The sequence below is a fragment of the Amblyomma mixtum genome, chromosome 6, assembly GCF_055824585.1.
Source record: "Amblyomma mixtum isolate Tamu chromosome 6, ASM5582458v1, whole genome shotgun sequence".
In the NCBI taxonomy this organism is placed as follows: Eukaryota; Metazoa; Arthropoda; class Arachnida; order Ixodida; family Ixodidae; genus Amblyomma; species Amblyomma mixtum.
Window position 1 is genome coordinate 126756288 of NC_143017.1, and position 26062 is coordinate 126782349.

The window sequence follows — 26062 nt, forward strand, 5'->3', positions numbered from 1 at the left end:
TAATTCTAGAAAAATTAAAAACTTGACGATCGACACTGTGGTTCTGTGGCCAGCGCGTTATCGAATACTCAATGGCTCCTCAGAAAGTGTTCGGAACAGCTAATGCCGCTGTCGAAGGGCAGGATGCATTTTAAATGCGGAAATAAAAGTGAACGAGAAAAGACGCGCCGCTCAGTTCAATAGAATGGTGACAGTACATAGTATAAATCCCATAAGCGGCAGTTTGCCTGCACCCAAAGCGCTAAAGCATCGAGGTAGATTGAATGAACTGTACACTAAGGCCGGCGGTAAACGTACAGATCACTGAACTCTACGACGGGCATTTATAAAATTGGCAATTACATTGTGTTATTTTTTCTGCTACTCTACCGGAGAAACACACGTAAAAAGAAACTCATCTATGTAACCTTCCAAAAAGACAACATGTGCTTTCGCATTTCCTTGATTTAAAAGTGATCCGAAGATATGTTTTTAAACCCCCAGTCCACATTCCAAGTTTATCATTTTCTCAAGAATGAGCCGCCGCGGTGGCTCAGTGGTTATGGTGCTCGGCTGCTGACCCGAAAGACGCGGGTTCGATCCCGGCCGCGGCGGTTGAATTTCTTTGGAGGAGAAATTCTAGAGGCCCGTGTACTGTGCAATGTCAGTGCACGTTAAAGAACCCCAGGTGGTCGAAATTTCCGGAGCCCTCCACTACGGCGTCTCTCATAGCCTGAGTCGCTTTGGGGCGTTAAACCCCATAAACCAACCAACCAACCATTTTCTCAAGAATGAATCGGACGCGGTTAACAAAACTAATAGTTTCAAGCTTATAGTGTCTCTCTCTCCTGACATATGTACAAAACCTTGCGGCAGTATGTGGTATGTGTGGTTTAACGCCCCGAATCAACGCACGGGTTGCCAGGGAAACCGTAGTGGAGGACTCAGGGTTAATTTAGACAAACTGGGGTTCCTGAATGTGCGCTGACATCGCACAGCACACGGGCGTTTTAGCACTTCCCCTCCATCTAAACGCGGCTGCCGCGGCCGAGATTCGATCCCGTGATCTTAGTAAAACACCTTGCGAACTAATCTTAAGGAAGCACACACATTACTATGTCGATGTGGTGGAGCCCGTTACACCTGCCTTGTGGCAGTATATTAAACTGCACTTGTTATAACTACTGTTCTACGCTAAAACAAAGCCAGTAAATATGAACGAACGGAATAAAATTTGCCGGCAGAAAAAAAAGTTCAGAAGATGTTCAATTCGTTCCCGCGTTCGTTCAGCGCATAAGTACAGCAACTAACGAACGACCTGACGCAGTCAGAAAAAAAAAGAAAGAATTCCATAATACAAAAGATGACGGAACGACATGACAATGTGTGAAATGGAATCAAGGCAGCCAACGTTCATTTCAACAGCAGCAGACAACGGCATGCATGGAAAAGAGAACTCGCGCACACTCACTCTTGCCGCGCCGTCAGCACGATAATGAGGAATTGCAAACCCACCTGCAAAGAGCAGAGCAAAATCATGTGATCACACAGAGGCAAATAAAAATAAACGAAAGAGCACGCCTTCCGTTAACTGGCTGACAGTGTGCATTTCTTTATTCCGCATACTATTTCGAAATTTTACACCACTATGTCCCACCTCACAGGATCACTGTTCTAACCTGCGGTATGCTACAGGCAAACATTCAAACTAAAAAAAAAAAAAGACAGATACATGGTAAACATCTTTACAATCAGCCAAGAGAAGTTAGCTGAAAAGTAGTGGTCAACACATGGTGGCTAATGATTAAAAATCCGGCAGGGGAGAACAAAGGCTTCGCAAACCCCATCGAGCGGACCGCACAAACCATACTTCAAAGCATTCATAACGGCAATGACACCAGATCCCCGTTGAGCTGCCGCACAATGGGTATGCCGTCTTAAGGACATGACGCAATAGCATATGGGTTTACTGCCTTATATGCAGAAGGTCATTCTGTACTACACATTCATAGATCTCTGGGAGTCCTCATGCCCCTCCAGGCGCAGTGGTGTAGCGGTTAAGCGATGGCAGGTGCTCCCAGCGGTGGGCATCGTGCAGCCCAGGCTGCTCGCTCTTTCCGAACGACCAATCATTAATCTAACTGGCCGCCGCGGTGGCTGCTCGGCTGCTGGCCCGAAAGACGCGGGTTCGATCCCGGCCTCGGCGGTTGAATTTCTTTGGAGGAGAAATTCGAGGCCCGTGTACTGTGCGATGTCAGTGCACGTTAAAGAACCCCAGGTGGTCGAAATTTCCGGAGCCCTTCACTACGGCATCCCTCATAGCCTCGGTCGCTTTGAGGCGTTAAACCCCATAAACTATAAACCATTAATCTAACTGCCACCTGCTAACGGTGGGATTTTTGCTCACTATCCGGTGGGCAGGTGGTGATGACGGCGCAAGGTCACGTGACCCACGTGGTCCACCTGCCTCCTAGGTTGCTCTCTCGGCACCACCTGGAACAGCCATGCCCGTGACTTTTCGCTCACAACGCCGACAACGCCGACACCGGGTTTTCTGAAGAAAGGGGCCTTTAACGCTATCGCGTGAAAAAGAAAGAAAAAAGCCCGAGCATTGAGATTACCAAAAACGAACAAGGAGGTGACGCAGCAATCCGAATGATGACGAGCGGGAGCACGCAGCGACATCCACCACAGCCTGTGAGCTGTCAGAGTCAGGACACGACTGCAGCGAAAACACCGCTGGCAGACCTGCAGCACTGGCAGCTTCGAGGTTTACGCTGCGAAATGCTGGAGACTCACCGGTAGGGACCGAGAGCATCGACCACCCGCACGTGGAAAAAGCCTCGCGATTTAGCTCCACGGTCCGCCGCCGAACACGACGCGCACTAGCTCCATCGCCAGAGCGCGCGTTCGAAAACGGTCATGACGTACGCGGGCCTCTCTCTATTCTTCGTGCAATCGTATCGCTAAGCGGCCAACGAAATACGGCAAAAACAAGGGGCATAAAGACGGCAGCGCATAAGCGTTCCATTCGACGAGCATTGTTCCCGAGGGCTTCGGCAAGTGGCCGCGACAGGTAAAACAGGCCCGGCCGGGGAAACCTGGCGAGCGCGTGCGTGCATGCATAAGCCAGGCAAACATTGACGAATGGCCTTCCCCCTTGGATGGCATTGTTACGTGCCGCTCGTCGTTCTCCGGCGAGACAGAAGAGAAACCACAGAAACAAACAAACGAACCAGTGAGGAAAGGAGAGGGGGGGCGGGGGGGGGGGGGGGGGGGGGGGCGCTTTCGAGTAAACAAAACGGCTGTCAGTGAAAGTCGACAACAAAACACGGGGAAGCCTTTCTACATATTTCAGGTTCGACCTGTCGCGGGCACATCAGTTTGTTCCTGGACGGGAATAACGGACACAGCATAGACATTCAGGCTCCGACCATTGAGGTGATGCTAGCGAGCTTAGAGGACCTGTTACGATTATCGAAATAGTTTTGTTTTTGGCTCACCAGCGAGACCGCGGAGCGCAGCCACAAAAGGCAAGTAATTTTACGTAACCTAAAGCGGCTTCTCCTGCTGAACTGAAAACACTGGGATCCGCTAAAAACAAAGAGAACCTGGTAGAAACACGCTGATCACAAAATACTGCAAGACAGACGCTTCAAAATCCCGCAAGAAATCAATTGCGCAGGCAACACATTTAAGTGCTGCCACTAACACCACAGCACTAAATATGTATATCTTTCGGCCATGCTTGACGCACGCGCACGTTCGCTCCTTTTTTGTTTTGTTTTTTCAGCTAAAGTAGACGGAAACAAATGCGCAATGTGAGAATCAGGAGCGCAAAATAAACGTAGTGTTCAACTCAACCAAACGCACTCCCGAGGACATAGAGACGGCTCTGTTACCTTATAAGCTCTGCGAATAATACTTGATTGTCCGGTTGACCACACCACGATACTCTCACCGAGTTGGCTTTTTATTTTTTTCGTTTTAATGTAAGTCGCCTTCCTCCCGTGCTTATCACCAACCGTCATACTCGTCCAGCAGCCCTGGCAAGGAGTCCGGCCGTAAATACACATGTCACTGGCTTTCCATTACGTATAGTTGAACCAGCGAAGCTTTGAGCATTCGCAGCTGAAAAGAATACAACGCCTGCCAACCGCGTAGCAGAATTAAGGGGGTTTTATGTCTCAGGCAACAGAAAATCAGCACCGTATTCGCGTATATGTGCCAGACGCGCGATTCAAAGGTATAGATAGGTCAGAGCGGAGAACACACGCTTATATATCGCTGCCAACGTCAAGCTCTGCGCGGAAAAGGTACCTCGCACGAAGACACTTGGGGGCTACAAAAATTATAGGTAAAATAAACAAGTACACAAATCGTCACTTGTATTGTAACAAGTAGGGAAGAAATGCTCCGCAAGGAAAGTGACGTCGAACGGTCGGAAGGAGGCCATTCTTAAAAAACCTACCTCACATTCTTTTTTTCCCTCTCTCTCAACCGCGGCTGCTCATTAAGGCGGTTGCAGGCCATCCCACCTTCCCAGCACCACGCTCGGAGAAAAGCGGAAGGATGCCGGCGAGTGAGGCTGCGCCCGGCCACGGCTACCGCCGCGGAGCCTAACGATCCGCGGACGCTTTACGTGCCGATGCTTTTCCTCGGCCCAGCGCCTTGTCCGGGCGCTCATTATAATGGCACGGTGCCAGCGTGAGCTTCCTGGCGCTGAGTCCACCGCCCTGCTCCCGACCACCGGCGCCCCTTTGTTCGGTGGTCCTACGGCGCGCGCCCGGAGAAGACGCCTCTGCGCTGCGCGCTCGAATTACATGCCAGCGATCTCCGGCGGACAGATTGCGGCCAATCGATGGGCGCTGGTTAAGCGAGCACCCGCCTTTCTCTACGCGTCGATGAAGGAGAAGAGACAGACGCCAGTAATCAATGGAGATTTAGCTCGCCCCCGGATCGCAACCTCCCATAAAGGGGCGCTATGCGAAAGAAAGCACACAGAAAAAAAAAAGAAAGAAATCAGAAGAAGAAGGAAAAAAACGACGAAGCGCTCAACACTATTTCGCACGAGTTTCTTGCTTTTCTTTGCCAGCGTCTTTCTTTTTTCGACTCTGCCGACTACTTTTGCGTCTGTTCTTTTTTACAGGAGTGCAACGCCCAACGTCTAAGTAACAATCACAAACGGCCATCACCACTGGCGGCGAAGGAGGGAGTCGGATGATCAAAAACTGCAGAGCAACCCCGGATCAACGCATCTACATCTCACACAGGCAGCGCCGTTAAGTATAGGTGTCAACTTGCCGGCCATTTCACGCCTTGTGATTAGGCTGTGATGGAATGCGCCTGACATCAAAGACGACAACGGAAGCGCTGAAAGAGGCTACCCAACACCCCAACATAAGTGTACAAAACTTCACCCTGAGGTCACTAATATCCGAGCGGAGAACGGTGGCGTCAAATACCCCCCTTTTCAACGCGATTATACAGCCGCGCTTTTCAATATTCGTTCCTCGTTTGCTCACAAAATGCGCATTATGATTCGCGGTGAAGATAACGAAAACGGAATAGCCTGAGTCGTTTTACGTGCGATATTAGGAGGCGCTACAAGTATAACTAACTTTTCTTTTTTTGCCCCGAATAAATGATAAAAATAATGATTTGGAACTAAAGCAATGCCTAAAGACTAGCCCTAACCGTTAGCCGTGAAAAATAAAGCGAGCTCTAAGCAACACCGCAGGCGTTCTGAGGACGAAATGGGTATGTTAAGCAAACCTTCCGCAATATTCGCCCTCGAAGCAGCGACTGCTGCATCCCGCCTCGCATTCCTCAGTCCATCCGCTGCCAGGCTCCCTTGTCCCATCTGACCACAAGTTCTCGGTCATGAGATAAAACGACGCCGACGGTGGCAATGCCCACCTCAAGTAGAGTCAGCGATCTCCGATTTTACCAGTTGCTAAACTCTATACAGAACTCGTGTAACAAAATCTGGCGGGCCTAAATTAGGACAGTTAACAGTCTGTCGCACCACCTGCGGCATTCAGACGGACTGCTCAACGCTGTTCAAAACACGAAGCCAGCAGAGAAACAAAAGCTGCAAGGCATCGCAAATAGCTCGCAGCCCAGTTTACAGGGAGCGCGACCGTCAGCTAACCTCCTCAAAGAGGAACAACCGGGTTTTGCAACAGATATAATGGAAGCGCTCAGGGACAATGAAACTCTCATGCAGCTCCTGCTGTAAAAATAAATATATACAAACTAAAACATGTTCGAACCAACATACTTGCCCTGCCACACCGAAGCATGCAGAAAAAAAAAAAAAAAATCTCGGCGCTAGTCCAGCACTCTTACCGGCAGGGTATGAAAGAAGACAGCTATGCGGGCCGACGTAAGCATGCAGAAAACATGCAGAACGGCGTCTCGGTCGACCCCGAGCCGATGCAAACGCTCAGAGGGCCAGCAATCGGCTCAGCGCGAGGCCCTCCAGGACGGAACAAACAGCGCACGCCAACACCTACGCGGAGGCACCGAGGCTGGGGCGAGCGAGATCTCCCCGGTCGAGAAGAGGTGGGGAAGACGCTAACCGCCGATTGCGCGTCCCCGTCGGGAGGGATTAGCGCCGCCGCGAGCGGGAACCCGCGGTCGGGTGAAAAGGAAGGGGGTAAGCCACTTGAGGTAACGGCACGATGGGCCGCTGGCTGGCCGGGAAGGAGCTCCCTCGCATGGCAGGGAAAGCACTGCCGCGGAGGAACCAAGCGACCGACGGCAGGCTGGGCGCGCCATCTGCACGGGCCTTCATTCCTAATCTCCCCCCGGAAGGGCGACCACGCACAGAGGTTGCACATAAATATGAGACTGCAGAAACTCTCAGTGTGAAGCCAACGTACATTTCGAAAGCTGTCGGGTTATTTTTTTTTTTTCGCACCAAAAACCTGTAATGCGGCCAGTATACGCACACGGTGCTCCAAATCTGTGAAAAGTAGGCACAACTTTTCTGTTGACGTCATCGATAATTTCAAAAAGTAAAAGCGCGCCACAAGATCTCGGCTATACGGCCCAGTAGCAAAACCCGAGACCTGCGAACTCGCAACAGGACGGTATGTGCGAAGAAAAAGGTAGATAGGAGGCGATTAAGAGCGAAAGCACAGACAGTGACGACACGTGGCTCTCGATGCGGTAGCTGCTGACCACGAGACAGCGTTGCCGTCAGTCAAAGACGTGCGCACGGAACGTACCGTATGTCGCAAAATATTCCAGGTAGAAGGGCCCTTGGGTGAAATCTGATCGAACACGTACATTACTGAAACGGCTCCGGCGTTCGCCTTAGCTCGACAGTGACAGGTAAGTTCCTTCTCACTCGACATCTTCGTAACATCACGCAGTCAGCACTGCCACGGTGAGTGTATGCGTCTGTGAGCGCGAATGACATGTAGCCGACAGGAAAACAGCAGTAATGAACATAACGTACTTTGTGCAATGCTTATAGAGGAATCTCTTAATTCGACTGCAACGGAAACCTATACAGCCTTCTAGTAAACTTCGCCCAGGAGGGGACGAATTTCTATTCCGCTTCGCAGTTTTTGAGCAACCTACATAGTTTGTCTGTGGTCGCGATTAAATACTTCATTAATCGAAATAACTGACTTCCAATGACTACAGAAACGGCCAACAAAACAAGTGCCAACATCCATCACAAGTACCCCTTAGTATCCGCATGCCCAAGCGGCTGAATGCATTGTCTTGACGACATTTGAAATAATCTGCAACTATAAATACCAGGGCCAATGGCTAAGGTATTCGCTTCACCGGTTAACTATCTCATTCGATTGCTGTTGCGGCACAGAGGCCCGCGAAAACACGAGGACAAAAAGCAGCTGCGGAGAAGGCGAGACACGAGACACTGGATGCCTCAACGCGGCTGCATATGAGAGCTATTGCTGTGGAATTCTCCCCAGGTCATTCCTCAATAGCGCGAATAGCCAGCCACCGCCGCCTGACGCTGCGAAGCTCGGAATATTCCTCATACCAGCACCGTGAGGACTCACGTAGGCGAAGGCCCCGTACCTTGGTACCAACCGCGAACTCACCCAAGAATGCGCGCCTACCGGCTTCGGTTAATGGCTTGCGGCTCGCCAGTGTCCCCGGAGCGGCCATGCATTCCGGCGGCGGGCCACATTCCCCGCAAGGAACGCGTATGGTCTAGCAACGCTGTCGCATCCCCATGGAGAGTAGAGGAGGAGTTTGCGCAAGATTACAGGCGCCGAGGAACGCCAGCCACCACCCTTCGGAAAATTCTCACCATTCTCCGCGTTTCCAAGTGTGCGCACGCGCACTCGTTACCGCGTAAATTATTCTGTTCCTGGGCGCAAGAGCCCTTATCGAGGGAAGAAGCGAATAGAGGCGCTGGTGTCGCACGAGTCAAAGGGGACATGCCCGGAAAGTTACACCGCATTTCCTAATGACGTCCTTCCGCGTCGCTAAGGTAAACAATAAATCATGTGCGAGCTATCAAAAAAAAGCTTCTGCCAGCTCACCAGCTCAGTGACGCTTTAACTTGCACTTTTTTCCAAATCAAAAAGAAGCAGCTGCCGCGAACATCTTGTAGCTTAGAAAACGAAACAGTACACTTAATAGGATCTCCTTAATGAGCTTTCCCTTAATACACAGCGAGTGTATGACCCGCAGGCCTCGGTGGCTCAGTGGTTAGGGTGCTCGGCTACTGAGCCGAAGTACCCGGCCGCAGCGGCTGCGTTTCGATGGAGGCAAAACGAAGAGAGGTCACCGTATGCTGTGCGATGTCAGCGCAAGTTGAAGGTTCCAAGGTGGTCGAAATTATTCCGGAGTCCTCCACTGTGGCACCTCTTCCTCTCTTTCTTCCCTTCCCTCGCGGCGCATTTAAGGCGCCCACCGAGAAGGGAGACAGTTACTGCGTCATTCTCTTTCCTCAAAAACCACTAATTTCCGTCATGTACACATCTTAAATCAAACAGTTACTTCTTGTCAATGTTTTTCTTCCTTTCTTTCGAGCACTGCTTCGCTTTCTTTAACCTTTAAGTAAATTCTGGGTGAGACCATTTTTTAAATCGTGCTTTGCTCTTTCTCGCTCCCGTAATTGTGACCAGCTTGTAATGCTAATTAATATTTCTATTTCATGCAAGTAGGCGACACATCCTCTACAAGATATAAGTGTAAAGGCAAGCATTAAAATAGTTCAATAGCGTGAATTGGTCCTATTTCAAGTGGTGTAAAAATGTGTGGAAGAGAGGACGATTACAGCAGAAAGCACGCAAACGAAGAGAACACGATGTTTCATGCATCACACACACAAAAAAAAAGACTGGAAGGTTTAACCCCCCCCCCTCCCCCACACACCATTGAGCTTCACTTACGCAAAAAAAAAAAAAAAGACAGAGAAACTGCAAAACATCCGGTAAAAACGAGATGACGTATGATTCTGCATGGCAAAAGCAAATACACAAAAAGGAGAGAGAAAGCAGGACTGTAGTAGCGTACACCAGCGACAAATCAAGCGCAGTAAATTTCGAGACAAAAGATCAGCCCCAGAGAACCGGGGTTTATCGATGCCGTCCTTCCCATTAGACTGGCGCCAATGCAGATTATGACCCAGGTAGCGGGGCCAGCCTTCCGAAAAGCCGCTCAGATTGTTCGCCCGGCAGACGGCAAACAAACCACCGAGGCCGGCTGCCGTCTGGAGACGGGCTGATAGCGGGGGTAATCTCAAGCACAAACCGGGACGCTAATAAATTGTAGGTGCCAGCCATTGCTTTCCAGCACACAGCGCGTAGGCCTCCACTTCAAACGCCGACTCGTTCCTACTGCCCGGTTCCATATTTTACCCATCTGCGCCAGAGAATGTTCGCAGTTCTCGCGGATGGCTTTCGCTAGATACACGGTCTTCCAGCGGAAATGAAAGTCGTTGCTTGAGATGGCGCTCAACACGTCGGAACAGTATTGTGAGGGTATCTGTAGCAAATACTCACTAAGAAACAGGAGTACCTGGTGAAAATACAAAAGCTGTAAAATAAAATGAAGGAGGGCAGGGGAGGGGAGGGGGAATGAAAAAGTATTTCACGAGAGAGCGCATATCACAGCCTGGCTCCTGTAAAGCGTGCTTCACAGATGACGGAAGGATGTGAGGTGAAGCCAGAGAAACGTGTTCACGGCTCAAGGGCACCCAAGACAGGTGCTTTCTGATCATCGCGGAGACTTTCTTGGACCGTGAATAAAATTATGAATTAAAAGATAGCGGTCGATTGGAACACGATAGAAGAAAATGACTGTTGATAGCGGTGGAGATAGAGGATAGAGAAGAGAGTTGATAAAGGAGCGGTTAGAGGAGAGAGTAACGCCAGCGCTTGCTCTTTGAAGCAATACTAAAACCGCATCCCTCACAATGAAGCGACGCCATCTCTTCCGCATCCCAAAAACGGTTCCTGTCTGCCAGAAAAAAATATGCACGCAGCATATATCGCGCTAATGACAAAGTGCAAAAAGAAAAAAAAGAGAGCGCTTCTGGAGATACGAACCAGCAGAAAATAAAAAAGAAACTGATGCTATACCATTTTAACAAATAGACAGATAGATACAGAGAGGGAGGACGCGCAAAGGTGTAATGCATGAGCTGGCAGAGCCAGAAACCATGCCACATTGCGAAAGAAAGATAACCTGTAATACACAGCTGTGAAAGAGGCAGCAAATGTCTTGAAACCGCCATTTAGTTTTAATCATGCGACCGCAAGGTATATCAAAGTTGGTATTATAAGTGACAAGCAAAAACTTCTCGCTCGAATACAAGCTCACCACTGGCACTGCTGTGATGGAGGTGCGATGCACTCGGTCATGACTTTCAAAACGTAAAATTGGCAAAGCTTTCGCTAAAAGGCACTCTAGAAGAAGAGGCGCTGTCAAAGCATAATATCCCTCATGAGCAATATCACACAACATAAAAACATTATTATAATGGAATCCTCCAAACGCCTACGCTACGAATCCTCACGTTTTGCTTCGGACAGTACAAAAAGAAAGCACTAGGAGTCCAGAAAGAGAACCCCACATGCTGAGGGCAGATTCAACAAGAAAAGATGGGTGGTGTTTCGGCATGGTCGCCGTCAATTCATCATCACTCTTCTGAGAGGTCAGGGAAGTGTCATCCCATGAAAACAAAAACAAAACGGAAAAGCAGGCAGCGAGAGGAAGACCTTTAGCGAAGTACATGCGTTGGCGCCAATATGCACAACAAAAAAAGACGACAACCCCCCCCCCCAAAAAAAAAACAAAAAAAAACAAAAAAAAGGAACGCTCGAGACTGGAACGGTCGCTCGTGAGGCGCCAAGAAGAGACAATTTGTCTGATAGATAACTCCACCTAGTGAACTTATATTGGGCGCCTGAGACTGCCTGAATCCTAGCCATTGACCGGTGCGGAAACCCCGCGGCGTCAGCATTTTCTTTACTTTTGGAGCTTGCCAAATCATCTGTTTCACTTTAAACTTCTGAAAGAAAAAAGAGTTTGGTGCGTAGTAAACAGTGGTTGCGAAGAAATAAAAAAAGACGTACACACACAAATGTCTAGACGACCAAAAGCGAACCGAGCTATAAAGTAGAATCTTCAAAAAAGCTACAAAAGAGGAGGCAGGCACGGTCCCCGAAAGGCTCTGGGCAGGAAAGGTACGGCAAGCCCAAATGTTTTAATATTAAACTCCAGACAGAGCTGTGTTCGCGTCGGTGGCGCTATTAATCAAGCCTTGTACGGAGCGCGTGGGGGTGCGACAGATTTATACTGTGGACAATGCGCGTTTGTGACGCTGCCCGGGCCGGTTCAGGCAGGCGTGGAATGAAATTTGAACAGAACGCGTGAAATTAGGTGCAACACACTGTGTGGATGAAAAGGCATGCGCCGTTTTACTGAAAGTGATCAGGGCATGCAATGTGATGACGGAATGTGTAAATGAAACCCTTGGAGCGACTTCTGCCCTCCGTACGTCCACAGAGGGTGAAAGAACAAGGCAATGAGATTCCCCCCCCCCCCCCCCTCCACACACACACACACACACACAGAGGAGAGGCTGCTCGGCTGGGTCCACGACGCCTTTCGTAGATAAGTGCAAATAAGTACATCGGGTTGTGAACGGTAGGTGTTATATTTTTCCCGTTGGCTACCGCGATTAGCCAGTATGCGGGTGACAAGGCTTGGTATGAACCGAAGCTATGTATGAAAAGGTGCGCAAATAAAATCCCTCACAGAGAACAGTGATGTGCTTCGTGCCCTATGCTTGCATTAAAAGAAAAGGTCCCCAAAAACGCGTATGACCGATTTGAAGGGTTCCTTCAGGAGTCGAAATCTTAAGTGATGGGCAGCGCAAAAGTATTTCTGAAACTCCAGAATGTGGAGTGCCGTACACGGTAAAGCAAAAGTAAAGATCAGGAAGACTGGAAAGCCAGTGGGCTATCTATTTTATGCTGCCTGCTTGTCGCAAAGCGCATACAAACGCACAGACAGTGAGTTTTTCGCCGAAATTGGCAAGTGCGGGATTAATACTTATACGATCATTAGTCGTATACCCTACAAAGGCCGAGATTGACGGGCTATTGTACGATGTGATGCGACAAATCCGCGTTCGCAGCACTGGTTTAACATTTCGCTTTTAGAATGATCGCCTTCCCATGGCCCCTTCGAGTTTAATTTCTCCTTCGCTTTTTCGTCCTGTTGCAAACTGACCTTACTGTAGGTGGAGGCTTCTGGAGGGTGACGGTGGAACTACGGACACAAAGAAGGGCATTTTCACCGAATAAAGGGTACACTACTGACATAGTTAAAGTATGATAGCTATTTCTACCCTGTATTTGGAACAAAACGCCTCCACAAGGAACAGACGGTGAGTGTTTCTCCGAAATGGGCAACTGCGCGGTTGTTATACCTGTATTTAGAGTGGCGCAAATTTCATTCATTTATTTACTATACCTCTACAGGCCTTCAATCGAGGGTATTGCACAGAGGTGAACATAAGCACACAAATACAAAACTAAAGAACCAATACAAAAACGCGTCATTTGCGGTTTCTAGAAAAATAGCAGGCGCACGCAACAGTCTGCTCTATACAGGGTGTCTGCTTGCCTTCCTAGTCAACATCTTTAAGTCAGCGCAAAGAAGGCGGTTTAGCGGTAGGGATGCCTGATAATAGCTTTTTTACCGGCAGCTAAAATCTCGAGACGGCGTTTTTCAATTAAGATTTCTCTTCGTCCCACTTGAAGGCCACCAAGGGAGGCGCATATTTCTCCGCTACCCCACCACAATTCAAGGTAGTGTTGTGCAAACGAGGCAGTTCAATCACGCGACCCGCTCGCCGTGACCCTGAAGCCCGAACGATCCCGAGTCGCAGCCGGTGGAGAGATTACAAGTGGTCTACGGCGGAGAACGAAGCGACGCAATCATCCCGGCGAGACGACACCTGCGACATGTGCACACACGCACGCACACATGACACACGCAAAAGCCGGGCGGAGAGAGCGCGAGAGGGGGCGACTCCGTCGCGGGTGTCACTGCCGGCCAACAACACGGCTGGCGCGACTCACGCGTGGCCTTCCCTCAAATGAAACAGATCGAACAAGAAAAAGGGAAGGGGCGCTTGGTGCCGGCAAGACGTAGTAAAGCGGGCGAGGTTAGCGGAAGGGCGTACTACTACTGCCTCCGTCTCTCTCTCCCTCCCTGCGTCGAGAAGGGAGCAGGGGAACGCCGAGAGTGGAAAGGCTCGGGCGCAGAGCACCGACACAAGAAAGAAAGGCGCCGAGAAACAGCAAGCGCCCAGAGCCAACAGGAGACGACAGGCCCCGTTTTATGAAGCCCCCGGCGAGGCCCGGTTGGTCAAGCGCTGGGCGGCGGCAAATGAAAGCGCCATCGGCGCCATGGTCTCCATTAGGAGAGCGCCGCGTCGGAGGAGAAGCCGAAAGCGCCGGCTTCCGCTCGCCCCCTCTCGCCACCGGCCCCCAAAAGAGGCGCGCGCCGGCGGCGGCCGCCGCGAATTAATGACCGAACGCGCGCCTCCAGTAATGGACTCGGAGCCCCGGACCAAAGGGTGGCGCGGCCCCGACGCCCACGATGCCGCCGGCGGCCACGGCTGGCGGAGCGGAACCACCGCCGACCGGCGCAACCGGCGCGTTTAATGGCTAATTGCGCCTTAATTCGGCGCCGCCGCCGGGCGCGCTCCGGGCACAGCTCGCGCGGCCCTCGGGGGACTACGGCCACCGACGCGTCGCGGACTCTTCCCGGCGACGGACCACACGGGCCGCGGACACTGCGAGGGCCGGAGCCGGAGCCCTTCCAGCCACCACGGGGCCCGTCGGCACCGCACCGCGAGCTACGGAGCCGACTACGGAGGCACGTAGGCACGCTTTCTCGCCCGACGCTGCGGGGGAGGAGAGAGCGCCTCCCTCACCGCCACCGGCCGATATATGAAAGATGGCGGCGCCTCGCACCGACGAATGGCCAATGAGGGCTGACCTTTGGAATGCGCCCGATCGACGCGGGAAATTCGGCTCGAGGCCAGGTAAGCGGCCGTCAAGCGACGCTTCATCGTGGCCTCGGCCCGCCAACTCCTTTATCTGTGCCGTAGCTGCTGCCGCTGCTTGTGGCTAGGAGGTGTGACGTCGAAAACTGTGCCCCAGCCCTGTTAGCAGAGCGAATGTGGCGCACAGCCCGAATTCATTTCGATTCACTATGTGAATACAGAGGTGAGATTACTACATCGAAGCAAGCCCATGGTTCGGCTGTGCACGAACGCGCGCTCTCAGGCGAAAATATACTATCCAGCGACGTAAATCGCGCACAGCCTGTTTCGAGCAGAAACTGGTATAACGTGAAATGTGTCTGTGAGTGATAATGGTTCGAACACGCCTGATCTCATCGCATTTGGGGAAATGGCACTGGTTTTCACCTCAATGTCGACAATTTCTAAAACATGTTGCATCGACGCTAATATCACTTGACAGCAGGGCAAACACGGAAAGGCTGGTAAACAAATGGCTAATTGCGGCATCCAACGTACCGAAGCAACATATATGCTCCGAGGGACGCCGTAGTGGAGGGCTCCAGATTAGTTTAGACCACCTGCGATTCTCTAACCCGCGCTAAAATCGCACAGCACAAAGATGCTTCTGTATGTATCCTCCACCGGAACACGGCTGCGCAATAAGGATAGTAACATCTGAGCGTTCGCGGAAACCAAGAATTGTCCTGGCGGATTGAGATCAGTGGATGTCGTATCGAAGACACGATGACATGATACCATTTGGCACACTACGCAGGCGAGCTGCCCTTAGTAGTAATGGCTGTGTAGATCCAGCGTCGGTGTTTTGTCCCATTTAACAGTAACGCCTGTTTAAAGCCGAAAAGGGTTTCAAGCGTGGCATACAGCTTTCAAAAGATGCATAAGGCTGAAGTTACACTCTCGTGAGGCCTAATGTGGCCCATCATCAACGAAACCCGGCGTCGTTGTCGGCGTCCAAGAAAAGTTGCGCAGAAATCCCCCAATGACGTCATCAGCTAAGAAAAAAATTCTTTCGAAGGTGTGGGGAATTGAAGCAAGGACCTCCAGATTGCGAGGCGAGCATGCAACCCACAGTCCACAAAACCACGCTGCTTCTTGGCTAATTAAGGTGAAGCTAGTGTATGCGTTGCCTTACGACTGTATATGAGTACGTGTGTCATTAGACACAAAGGACAGAAAAATATATAAATTAAAAATTTAAACTTTTACTTTCAAAGCACGTATGTAGCCTTAAGTTCCCTCCGTAATGTTTTTTTTTTCTTCTTAAACACGCACACATGTTTGAGGCATCAGCCGTTTACAAGAACCTATGAGGTAGAAACACGCAAGCACACTTCTTGCCGCAGTTGTACAGAACCGAATTCCAGGTTCACCTTCCCACTCGTTCGAACCATGCCTGCCCGGACTTAGACGCGTTCGCGCCACCGCAGCTATAGTTAACGCGAAATTTTTCCCACTGCTTCCTGCAGCGATCCTTCCGCTGCAGGGGCACGGCACTGCTTCAGTCACTGCCAAGCCGGCACAACCGCGCCAGGTTCGAAAATACCGCCCGGCAGGGTCGCACGCTCGCGTTGTCACCATAGATCACGGTAATAATCATGGCAACCGAGTTACTGCCGCATGAGCACCGCGACCAACGAGTATTTCGTCTTCTGCACAGAAAGCTTGAAAGAAACGGCTGCCTCATGAGCCAAGTTCGGCTGTCTTCTAGAGTGCCTAAACAGCATTACAGGTTCGTTTTCAAGAGTGGAAAAGCTGAGGAACACAAAATGAGTTATTCTTTTTCTTTCTTGTTTTCGATCACATGAGAAGTTGAAAAAGAAGTACCGGAATGCGGAGAAGAATAAATGACTGCCCTGGCGTCGGCGACACCACGCCGCTGTCCAGCGAACAGCCGCAGCCTGGACAGCCGGGCCAATGCTAATGGAACGCAAATGCGGCCAGCCGACGTGGCTCCTCGAGTGCCATTGCATCGGCGGATCGCGCGCGATACCCGATATGTTGATCGGGACGGCGCGACACGGAATGCATCTCGTTGGCTGCGGGAGGAGTGAGGGGGTCTCCATAAGGGATAATGGGGCGCCCCCGCGTTGCAGTCCGGGGCTCGGGCCGCGTTATGATGTCCGGCGCGCACGTAACGCGAATCGGGAGAGAGATGAGGCCGGGCTTCCCGCGCGGAATACCAACTCGGCCGGAAGCACCGGCGAGATGGAGACGAGCCGAACGTGTACTACGTGTCCCGGGAGGGGAGCCGGGCCACGGCGGGGCCCCGTAACGACGCCTATTCTTTTCGGCCGATGGCGCCACCAACAGATGGGAATGCTATTATGCTGGCCCCGGTGTCTACACGCTCAAGAGGAGAGGGAGAGAGGGATAACATCGCCGCGTCTCCACCTTGAGCAGGAGTGTATGCTCTGCAACAGTGATACGCTTGCTTGTTGCACCCATATGGAGCCTGGCGGTGCCTTAGTGCACGAGCCTGCGCTTCACGCTTTCGTAAAAAACCGAGCTCTAACTGCTCGCGCGCGGCGCTAGAGGGCGCGAGATCTGAGAGACGTCGACGGGATTGGTTTGTTTTTTATTTTGGATAGACAAGTGACGCGAGAGGTCAAATACTAGAAACAGGTGGTCATTTATCTTGGCGACGATTTAATTAAGAGATAATGAGCATACTCAATGATGCACAGCGAAAAGACTTGTATGGTAAACTGATTCACCAAGTGTGGCTTAGCAGTTCAGGGACTGAGCACAGAAGGTTTTTGGCTTTCTCGATTGCAGAGGGAAGTTGCAAGTATGAGATGCGTTATGATTCCGGAACCGATCGTGCTACATTAGCTGCGTTCACATCAATTCTGTCAAAATTTAGGCTGCGTCGTGCACGCGAGCGATGTTGTCACCGATTGTATAGGACATACGCACACGTGGCTTCCTGGCGAGTGAGATCACTGTGGGGGGCTGCGTGTTTCCTGCGACTAAGTCGGTGGTAGTAAGTAAACTTGTAACCATGAAGGTTTCAGTTGACTGGGAACCACTGCTATCCAAATATTTAGGAAAGAAATGTGCAAGCGGCGAGTTTATGTACAAAACTTTCTAAGCATGGCTCCCCTGCCACTCGAGATTGTTAATGGACCCGTATACATAAGAAGGGCTAGACAACATTTTTGAACATCTTCGGTGCGAAATGCACGAAGGAAATGGACGACATGTTTTAACAACTCAACTGCACGGAGCACTCTAAACATCCAAGCTTAAAAGAGGGACAATTTAAAAAAAAAACTTTTCAGCTCATTTCTCAAATAAAAAAAAAAAACATCACAGCGCAAGAAAGTTCTCTCCACTGTCTGCGGTTAGGTCGGCAGTCGAATGAACATCATTTTCTAAGCATCCTAGGAGGCTGCTAGACAAATGCGGGCCCAGTACTTTTAGCCTTTACGCGCTTGTGCATCCCACTTCCATCTCAGCGCTTACCCCACGGTCAATTCGAAAGCGCCCACTGAGACTAGCCGAGCTGAGGGCGGCAGACCACGAGAGGCAGCCAGCCTCCTTCCTATAAGAGCGCTTTCCTCTGCGGCTCTTGGACGTCCCCGCCTCGCGGCAGCTCCGCCAGCGTTCCGGCGGGTCGGCAGCGCATCCGCCTAGAACGAGCCCGGAGAAGAAAAGCGCTGATCCGCGCGATTCTCCGACACTTCCGCTCGCTCGGGCATAAAACGCTTCTCCCAGAGACGGAGAGGAAAGAGACGACGCGAGACAACGGCGCTGCCGCTCGGTCGGAATGGCCACATCTCCAAGAGAGCGGGGGCGTTTTTAAGAGTAAAGGCGGGGACACATGTCAGGCGGGCGCTCCGAATCCGGTCCGGCTAGCCGCGTCCGGCGGCTCCGCTCCGGCCAGCCGGCGATCGCCGGACGCGTCAAACCGCGTAGATATGTCCGGTGCACCGCGTCCGGCGAATGTCCGGCACGCCGCTCCGGCGGGCAGTGGCAGCCAATGCGAGCGCGCAGAGCGCCAACGTCACCATGACGTCGAGTTCGCGACGTCACAGGTGAGCACGACAGAGGTACAGCGGTGAGCGGTGTGTCGGCTGCTGAATTGTAGGGTTAGTTTGACAGCGCTGTTTTCACCGAACACCATGTCTTCGTTCAAACAGTCCCGGATTTGGGAGAACGAACAAGGGGTGCCGAGTGTAGCACCTTTTTTTGAGCGCTGGCCAGTCCCGAAGAGCCCTCGGCTGCTCTGCGGCGTCGATACGAAACCACTAGGCCTAGCGACGACTAGGGCAGTCGGGGACTAGCGCGCAGTTCGTCGCCCGGCGTTGCCGTAGGCGATGTCGTAGCCGAAAGCTCCACTCTAGCGCAGGCATGCTGTCGTTGCTCGGATCTAGGAAGCATCCTTTCTAGTAGCATGGCTGTTCTGTATTTTCTTGTGCGAACGTGAAGTAAGCCGAGCCTGCCGGCCGGCCAGCCTGGATCCCGTCTGCCGGCGTCACAAAAACGAGCTAATGAGTGTTCTTGACGTAAATAATAAACCCTGGGATAGGGAAATGAGAAAATTATATCATGTTTCTGGTTCATTGGCCAATACCGAGTTGCTGGTAAAAGTAACAACTGTGGTACGAGCGAATTAGTTGCGAGAACCGCCTCGCAGCTGCTGCCGCTAGCTGGCCCGACGCTGGGGTCCGGCTCGACTGGCGCCCGCGCTAGCCGCTGCTGAAGGCGCCACGGAAACTGGCCACACTATTATTTTATTGTGAGATTATGCTGTTGACAACAAAGCGGAGTGAAGAATAGGCCTTCAATTATAGCGCAGGCGACTTCCGAAGCGCCGGCCCCTGCCGCTTCGATGCGATGCAGGCTATAGGCCTAGCGACGACCACGGCAGACAGGCAGCAGCACAGCTCGTCGCCCGGAGCGCCCGCGAGCGGTGCCGTTGCCGAAAGCTCGCAACATAAGCAGGCATGCTTTGTCGCCGCTCGAGTACAGCTAGCAGTCTTTCTGATAACAAGGCGATGCCGTCTTTTCTTGCAATATTTGTACACCAAGCCAAGCGGCGCTCAGGCACTGCTGCGCGGCGGCGAAGTGCGACGCCGGTTGTGGGCGGAGCTTGGGCTGAGCGGCGCTGCGATGCTCACCGCTCCCTGTGTGTCCCTGCTTGCTGTGGTGCGGCAGTTCGGAAGCGGCGACCGGAGCGGCGCGCCGGACGCGTTGCCGCACATGTGTTCCCTGCTTAATGGCCCTCGACCAGCCGCATCGGATAAGTTTTCTCCGGTCTCAGTGTCTCCAGCTCGCGTTGGCCAGAAGCGCCCGGACCCCCTAATGCCGCTGGGAATCCGGCCCTTACGAGCTGCCTCGTACTCTTCGGTCGTCGCGAGGAGCCATCCGCTGTGCGTAACGCGTACAGGGAAAAGGGGGAGGGGGGGATTCTTGCCTTCTCCAGAGCCGAAGGAGCAGTAGTGCCACTGTCGTCGACGGCGCGGCGACCAGGGAGGAGGGAGAACCATAAACTACGACGTGACGGGGCCAATCTCGCGTCGAAAGCCGCCGCCAGGAGACGCTGGGTCCGCACAGCAGCTCTGCGGTATACGCAGATGCTTGGCCTAGACTTTCGCTGCTGTCCCGGCAGCACGGAAAGCTTCCTGCTTTTTTAGTGTACGCGTAGCGTCCGAAAAAAAAAACAAACAAACAAAGCATTCTGAGCAGAGTACGTTTGCAACTTGGCACCAGAACAGCCCAAGGACACGCCATCAAGCAGCGTAGAAACTTAACACTGTACATAACATCCACTAGGAAAACTTTTTCCAGGAAGGATGCTGCAGGGCGACAGAAACGCAAAACGCACTGCATTGTCTTCGCAACGCAGCAAAGTATGCCATCCGTGGGAACAGAAAGGAATATGAATTGAACAAAACTGGCATCATACACTGTTTTTATTGACACCGGGTGATTTTTTTTTAAGCACTATTTACTGCCTCAGAGCATCTATGATGATATTCGGAGCAGCAAGCTACGAATGACTGCTTGGTACGAGTACTCCTTTAACTACTCGTATCAATATGCAATCTCAGAAAGGCAACCGCGACATGTAAGCGTCCAATGTAAGAATCACGCACACCGCGTTACTATCCAGTTCAACAGCAGAAAGAATGGATCAGCAATCAAGAGTCGCAACGAAAACGACGCAGTGGGAAAATAATCCCAATGCCTTCATTTATTTATTTGAACTTAAGGGTCCCCAGGCGGGACATTACATAAGGAGTGGGCGCACGAACAGCGGTTAACAATGACTGTTGCATGGTAATCATGCTTTTTGTGAATTAGCAGGGATATTTCCGGAATAAAATTATTACCTGTAATCGTTATCAGCCGAAACGCCTTTCCTGAGTAAAAGAAGCAGAAGGAAGGAAAGTGGTACTAATTAAAATTTTTCTAATTAGTTATGAAAAAATTATAGAGGAGATGGTTTCCGAACTCTGTACGAGAACCTGTATTTACAGAAAAAAAACGTCGTCGAACACTCTAAGCTCTTCGCTACAGCATGCACGTCTTCAGCGACTTACACACGGCGAACGACAAGCTCCAAAGCCACCCGAAACAGAGAGCTGAAAACGTCCACTAGCCCCACAAAATGGCGACCCACGCACAGGAGGCTATAATATGGCGAGCCCAAATTGCGACGCACCGCGGCCAGTGCGTCCATCAGATGGCTGGATCGTCTCTCCCGTTGCTTTCTATACCTCCAAGCCCAACCATGGCGGCCGCCTACCGTGCAGCCTCCTCGGCTCGCAATAACCCCAGGGGCGCACCGACATGCACTCTCCTCGCCACTCATGGCAGGCGCCGCGACGGCAAATAAAACTGCCTCCTGCACCTCTCGCTAACCTCCGTGCAAGCTAAGAAGTCACTTCGTGCACCGAGGTACGGCTGGTGCAGGATTTCCCCAGAAGTTAAATGTCGATTCTGGAAGGTTATCCCTATTTCCGCTCCCCGTTGCTGCTTTTAAACTTCTCCGATGTCCAATTTCGATCGACGACTGAGTGCCGCGCGTGGCATTTTCTGCGCGAAATGGCCGCAGCGGCTGCCAGGCGGGAGGCCCGCCCCCGAATCTCCCCGCTTCTCTTCTTTTCGGGATAATGCTTCCCTTTCGCCTCTCGGGCTTCCTCTGGCTACCTTTCTAGCCTCACATCCGTTTGCGTTTTCAGCTGCCCTCGCAGAACGTGTCTCCTTCTAACCCCACTTTCTTACTCCTTTTTTTCTTTTACATTTCTCCCTTCGCCGCATCTTCCTCTCATACAGCGGCCCGTCGTCCTATTTGTCCTTCCGCCATTTTAGGTCCTGCGCAGCCTGCAACAAGGCCCAGCACCGTCCAGCCATCCGGCACTTCTGCAACTCTAGCTATACGTCCTCCCCCCATTCCCCATATATATATTTTTTCGGCCCAGCCGTTTTCTAGTCCAGCCCTTAACAGCGCGGCAGCCCGGCATTAGGAAACAGGAGAGCAAAATAAATCGAGAAGCCGCCGCTGCCGTCGAGAGCGCACCGCTGTCTCCGGGCATTAAGGAGAAAAGAAGGTTTCGCTCGAGAAAGGGAGGAAATCAGGTGTAGAAAATAAATTTTTTCAAACGCGATCAAAAAGAGAAAGCACAGCGTCGAAGCGTGCGAGAGGAGGCGCAGGAAAAGAGAGAGACACGCCTGACAAGGAAATTTCAAATCCGATTCCGAGGGCCTCGCTGCAAGCCGCGTGCGCCATCCGAAAGCGGCGTCCCGATTTTGTCTCTACTCGAGACCTGTCTCCGAAGGAGGAAGAAACAAGCGGGCCTCCTCGGCCGCTGCTGCACGTGTGCTTTGTCCGAGCGTCCCTTTCTCCCTTCCATTACCCTTTCCCCTTTCCAGCGAGGAGATTCCTCTCGCTTCCGCTCGACTACCGCCTAACTGAAAAGATTTCCAAAGCGGAGCTCTCCACGCGCGCCGACTCTTGCCTGGCTTTCGTGCTTGGCTTGCCTCCGGGCTGCCAGCCTAGCGAGCGCCTTCGTCGACGCAAACGGGCCGAGCGCGGGACGTAAGCCGACATCTTTTTGCCAGTTGCTCCCCGGCTGGCTCGCGATTTCCGCATCACGAGGCCCAGCTTGGCAGCGGTCAGCCGAGCGTCCGCCATGGCTTTCCTGACGAAGCTCCATTAGGCGAAACGCGATGGAGGTGCGCACGAATGTCTACCCACCTCCCCCACTTTTTCTCGTTCTAAACGGTACCTGAGAAAGTCGAAATTAGCGGCACAGAAGCACAAGCTCGATTGGAAGAAAAGACAAACAAAACGCTTCAAGTCTACAGCGCGCACGAATGTTGCTCGGTTTCAGAAAAGAAGGAGGTTGGCGCGGAAGACCGCGGAGGAGTCGGTGGGACAGAACAAACAGCCGCGCTCACACGCTCGGTTGTTATATGCGTGAAGAATAAAGATGATGGTGCGATAATGAACAATGATTCAGCACGTCGAACAGGAAGGGAGTGTCGCCTGATTGTGTATCAGCGAGATATAGCCACGTAAGGACTGAGCTCGAAACGAGACTGATGACGACCTCAGACTCTTTTTTTTCTTTTTTAAGCGCGATAGAAGGTGGCAGTACATCGTTGTTACGCGCCTGTTTAAAAACTAAGGAATACTGCTTACACAGACATGGAATAACCTTCGCATTTCGTTCCGAACCACACGGAGCATAGACGTCAAAAGCTGTAGTCACCGGCATAACCTAGCAAACCACGCGAGGGAGGAAAGATTACATGGGCACACTTTCCATTCATCTAAAAACAGCACAAAAACGTTTTCCAACTATCACTGGAATATAACATTCCCAAGCTCATTGGTTACCGAACAAAATGTGCCACGCAGTTAGTAGAGATATGCACGAAGTTCAAAGGTTCAAAAGAGCCGCAGGAAAAAGGCGTAAACGCCTCCCTTTCTTTCAAAACTCGCTTGATATGCCACTGCTTGAACCACGACTCTCTTGGGCTTACTGTTGGCTTCTCATCATGCTTAATATATCTCTTAATTTTCATTGACTAAGCCATCCGAGAAGAAGAATCATTACTGACCTTCATCGTGCAACAACTCTCCTCAACAGCCATTGCAATGGCTTCGGCTATGAGGAGGTACCAATTACTTTTCTTTTCTCCTATGCAAAGTTATATTTATTATTATTTGCAAATTTTCTACTTCGTATTGGATTAAGCCCATTATACTTAGTGGCATGGGCCGGGACACTTTTTGTTTTAATTTTTGTTTAGTCCCACCATAGTATTAGTTTCCCATTCGGTCTTTCTGCAAAGTATGTACCTCGCTTGTCTGAATTCCATCACTCAACAACTCGCGTTAAGGCGGCCGATGCATGCGAAAGCATTTTTTACTTCTCGCCGGTAAATGAGCGCACGCGTACATCGGCTCGTGAGAAAAAACTAAGGCGTCCAGCACACGTGGGAAAAGCCCAGTGCAGTGGATGCCAACGCCCCGCGCACAGCGGTCGCGCACCACTTTTTACGAGGCAGGCAATCCCACGGCCGAGCGGAGCGGGTAACGCGAAAACCACCGGCCAATATCATAAACAGCGAGCGGCGGCGGCGGACGAACGTGCATTTTATGGAGATGCTCTCATTCATGCGGAGAGCGGCGCTCATAACCGTCGTGCACCGCGCGACCAGGGAGATAAACGCAGCTCGGGGCCAGCAACGACCGATCCCCTTGTACGGGAACAATCATCAGGCGGCTCAGGATGGACGCGCCCGCAGCGCGAGGCACATAGGAGAGCCACTCCGCTGGAGGAGATTGCTCAAGACCACGACAAATCGTTACCGGCCCGTTAACAGTTATTACAGCGAGGGCATGGACCACTAAGGGAGTGTCCAATGGAAGAGAAAGGGAGCAGAGAGGAAATAAAAAATACACAGCATTAGAACACGCCTGGGCATCGTCGTCTCTCGCTAAGGGGTGCCCCCTCATTTGACGCCGATTGGGCGTAATGCCGCTGTCGAACTAGCAGGTGAGATACGCTTCCGGGCGGGCTCGAGCTACACACGCGAAGGTCTTAAGTGAATTCGTAATAAATAAAGCCCCTGAAAAAACTAAAGTAGCGACAAGTCGCCCTCCCTCTTCGCTCCTCCTCCCCCGCGCGCCGGGCGAACGACTTTTGTTTTCTTTGTGATTTCATGTGACTGCGGTGGCGACCTCTAGCCCGCTCCGAAGGAACTAACGCCCCTTTTGAATTGGTTGCTCTGGATTCCCGTACTTGCCGAGTTCTTCTCTATGCCGCCGCATTAGCCGTGCGTTCCGCTGCATAAATACATCGGTGACTTAGGAGAAAGATTTGCATGCTTCACTGAATCGTCTAAAGGCAAAAATGAGCACGCATAGCTGGAGTGTTTTGGTAGAGCCGCACGCGCACCGTGTCCGGGTGCGCCGGCCTTTATGCGGCGTGCCAAGTTTGACATCGAGAGTGGGGCGTGCATTGAACGTGACCGTGAATCACGAGGCCGTAGAATGAATTGGCGGTGATCCGTTTTGGTGAAAAGGAGTATGCAAACAGAACGACCGTCCCCGCCGGAACGCTGGACGTGCTACAACGGATGCACAGGTTTGATATTCGAAAAGACACCTGCAAGTGAAGGCATTAAAACGCCTGTAGTTCATCCGCTCTTCTAGTGGCTCTCGGTTTTGGTCTGCTGCAGTGTATCGCGGACCAGGTTAGACGCTTGAGGGAGTACTCGAAATACGGTATGAAGGCCACGCTACGTCTGTACTTATCTGTGCCTCCCCTAATGTTCTCTCGCGTGCATGAACTGTAAGGATATAGACTCCGGCATTAAAATTTTCTTTGGAATAGTGACTTAGTGAAGAGAAAACCTACCTCGCAAATATCCTTCGCCTGCCAGCAATGGGATAATGAAGTTCTTCGTAAATGATTCATCGGCATCAGTCATTTAGTGAGAAGCAAAATCTACCTCGTTTTTAACACATCTGTCCGATAATCTTCCATATTCGTATAGTCGCTATTAGAGCACTGCACGCGCCTTTATTATTCACGCGTCCCAAGCCCGTCAACCTTTTTCGTTACCTGCCCCAGCCCGGCCAGATTTTTTCGATAGGCCCGAACCCGGCCCGGCCCGCGAGGTAGACGCACTTACGATGGGCACTGTCACGCCTACCCACAGCTACTGTTCATATTTCGAGAGTAAACGCAAGCCAGCGCGTGCTAGCTGGTGTTTCCACCAGCGGTGCCTAAGGTGCCTTGATGCGTAACGGCGCGATAATTCTCTTTTTGATTTTTCTGTAATATATATATATATATAACGTACACGCACGCATGCGCGTGACTGCAGAATGTAACGCGTGCGCTTCACCATGTCAGAGCGCAGTTTGATCTGCGCTTATAGTACGCATGTATGTCTAACTGCGGCATGCGCTCAAATTTAAGGAACGTCACTCTACAGTTAGACGTATGCCTCGCATCTTAAGCGCCGCGAAATTGCCCCGTTTCTCCCTGC

At 51.6% G+C, this 26062-nt stretch overlaps 1 protein-coding gene and 1 pseudogene across 8 annotated transcripts in view; one reads left to right on the top strand and one right to left on the bottom strand.

Moving 5' to 3' along the window:
- LOC149340314 (uncharacterized) overlaps positions 1 to 26062 on the bottom strand; it is a 628908-nt gene that overhangs the window by 249181 nt on the left and 353665 nt on the right. For 2 of the 7 annotated variants that reach the window (XM_089549063.1, XM_089549067.1), the window contains one exon: positions 1451 to 1494. The exons of 4 other annotated variants lie outside the window; for them this stretch is intronic. The gene's annotated coding sequence lies outside the window, so the exon portion shown is untranslated. Of the gene's footprint in view, positions 1 to 1450; positions 1495 to 2778; positions 2794 to 26062 lie in introns of those variants that run through there. One more of the 7 variants, XM_089549066.1, reaches the window with a different exon arrangement.
- The window catches only part of LOC149340316 (uncharacterized), a 41553-nt pseudogene continuing 29342 nt past the window's right edge, over positions 13852 to 26062 (top strand). Inside the window, exon 1 of the transcript XR_016283594.1 lies at positions 13852 to 14542. The product of XR_016283594.1 is annotated as an uncharacterized LOC149340316 (transcript). The remainder of the gene's footprint in view (positions 14543 to 26062) is intronic.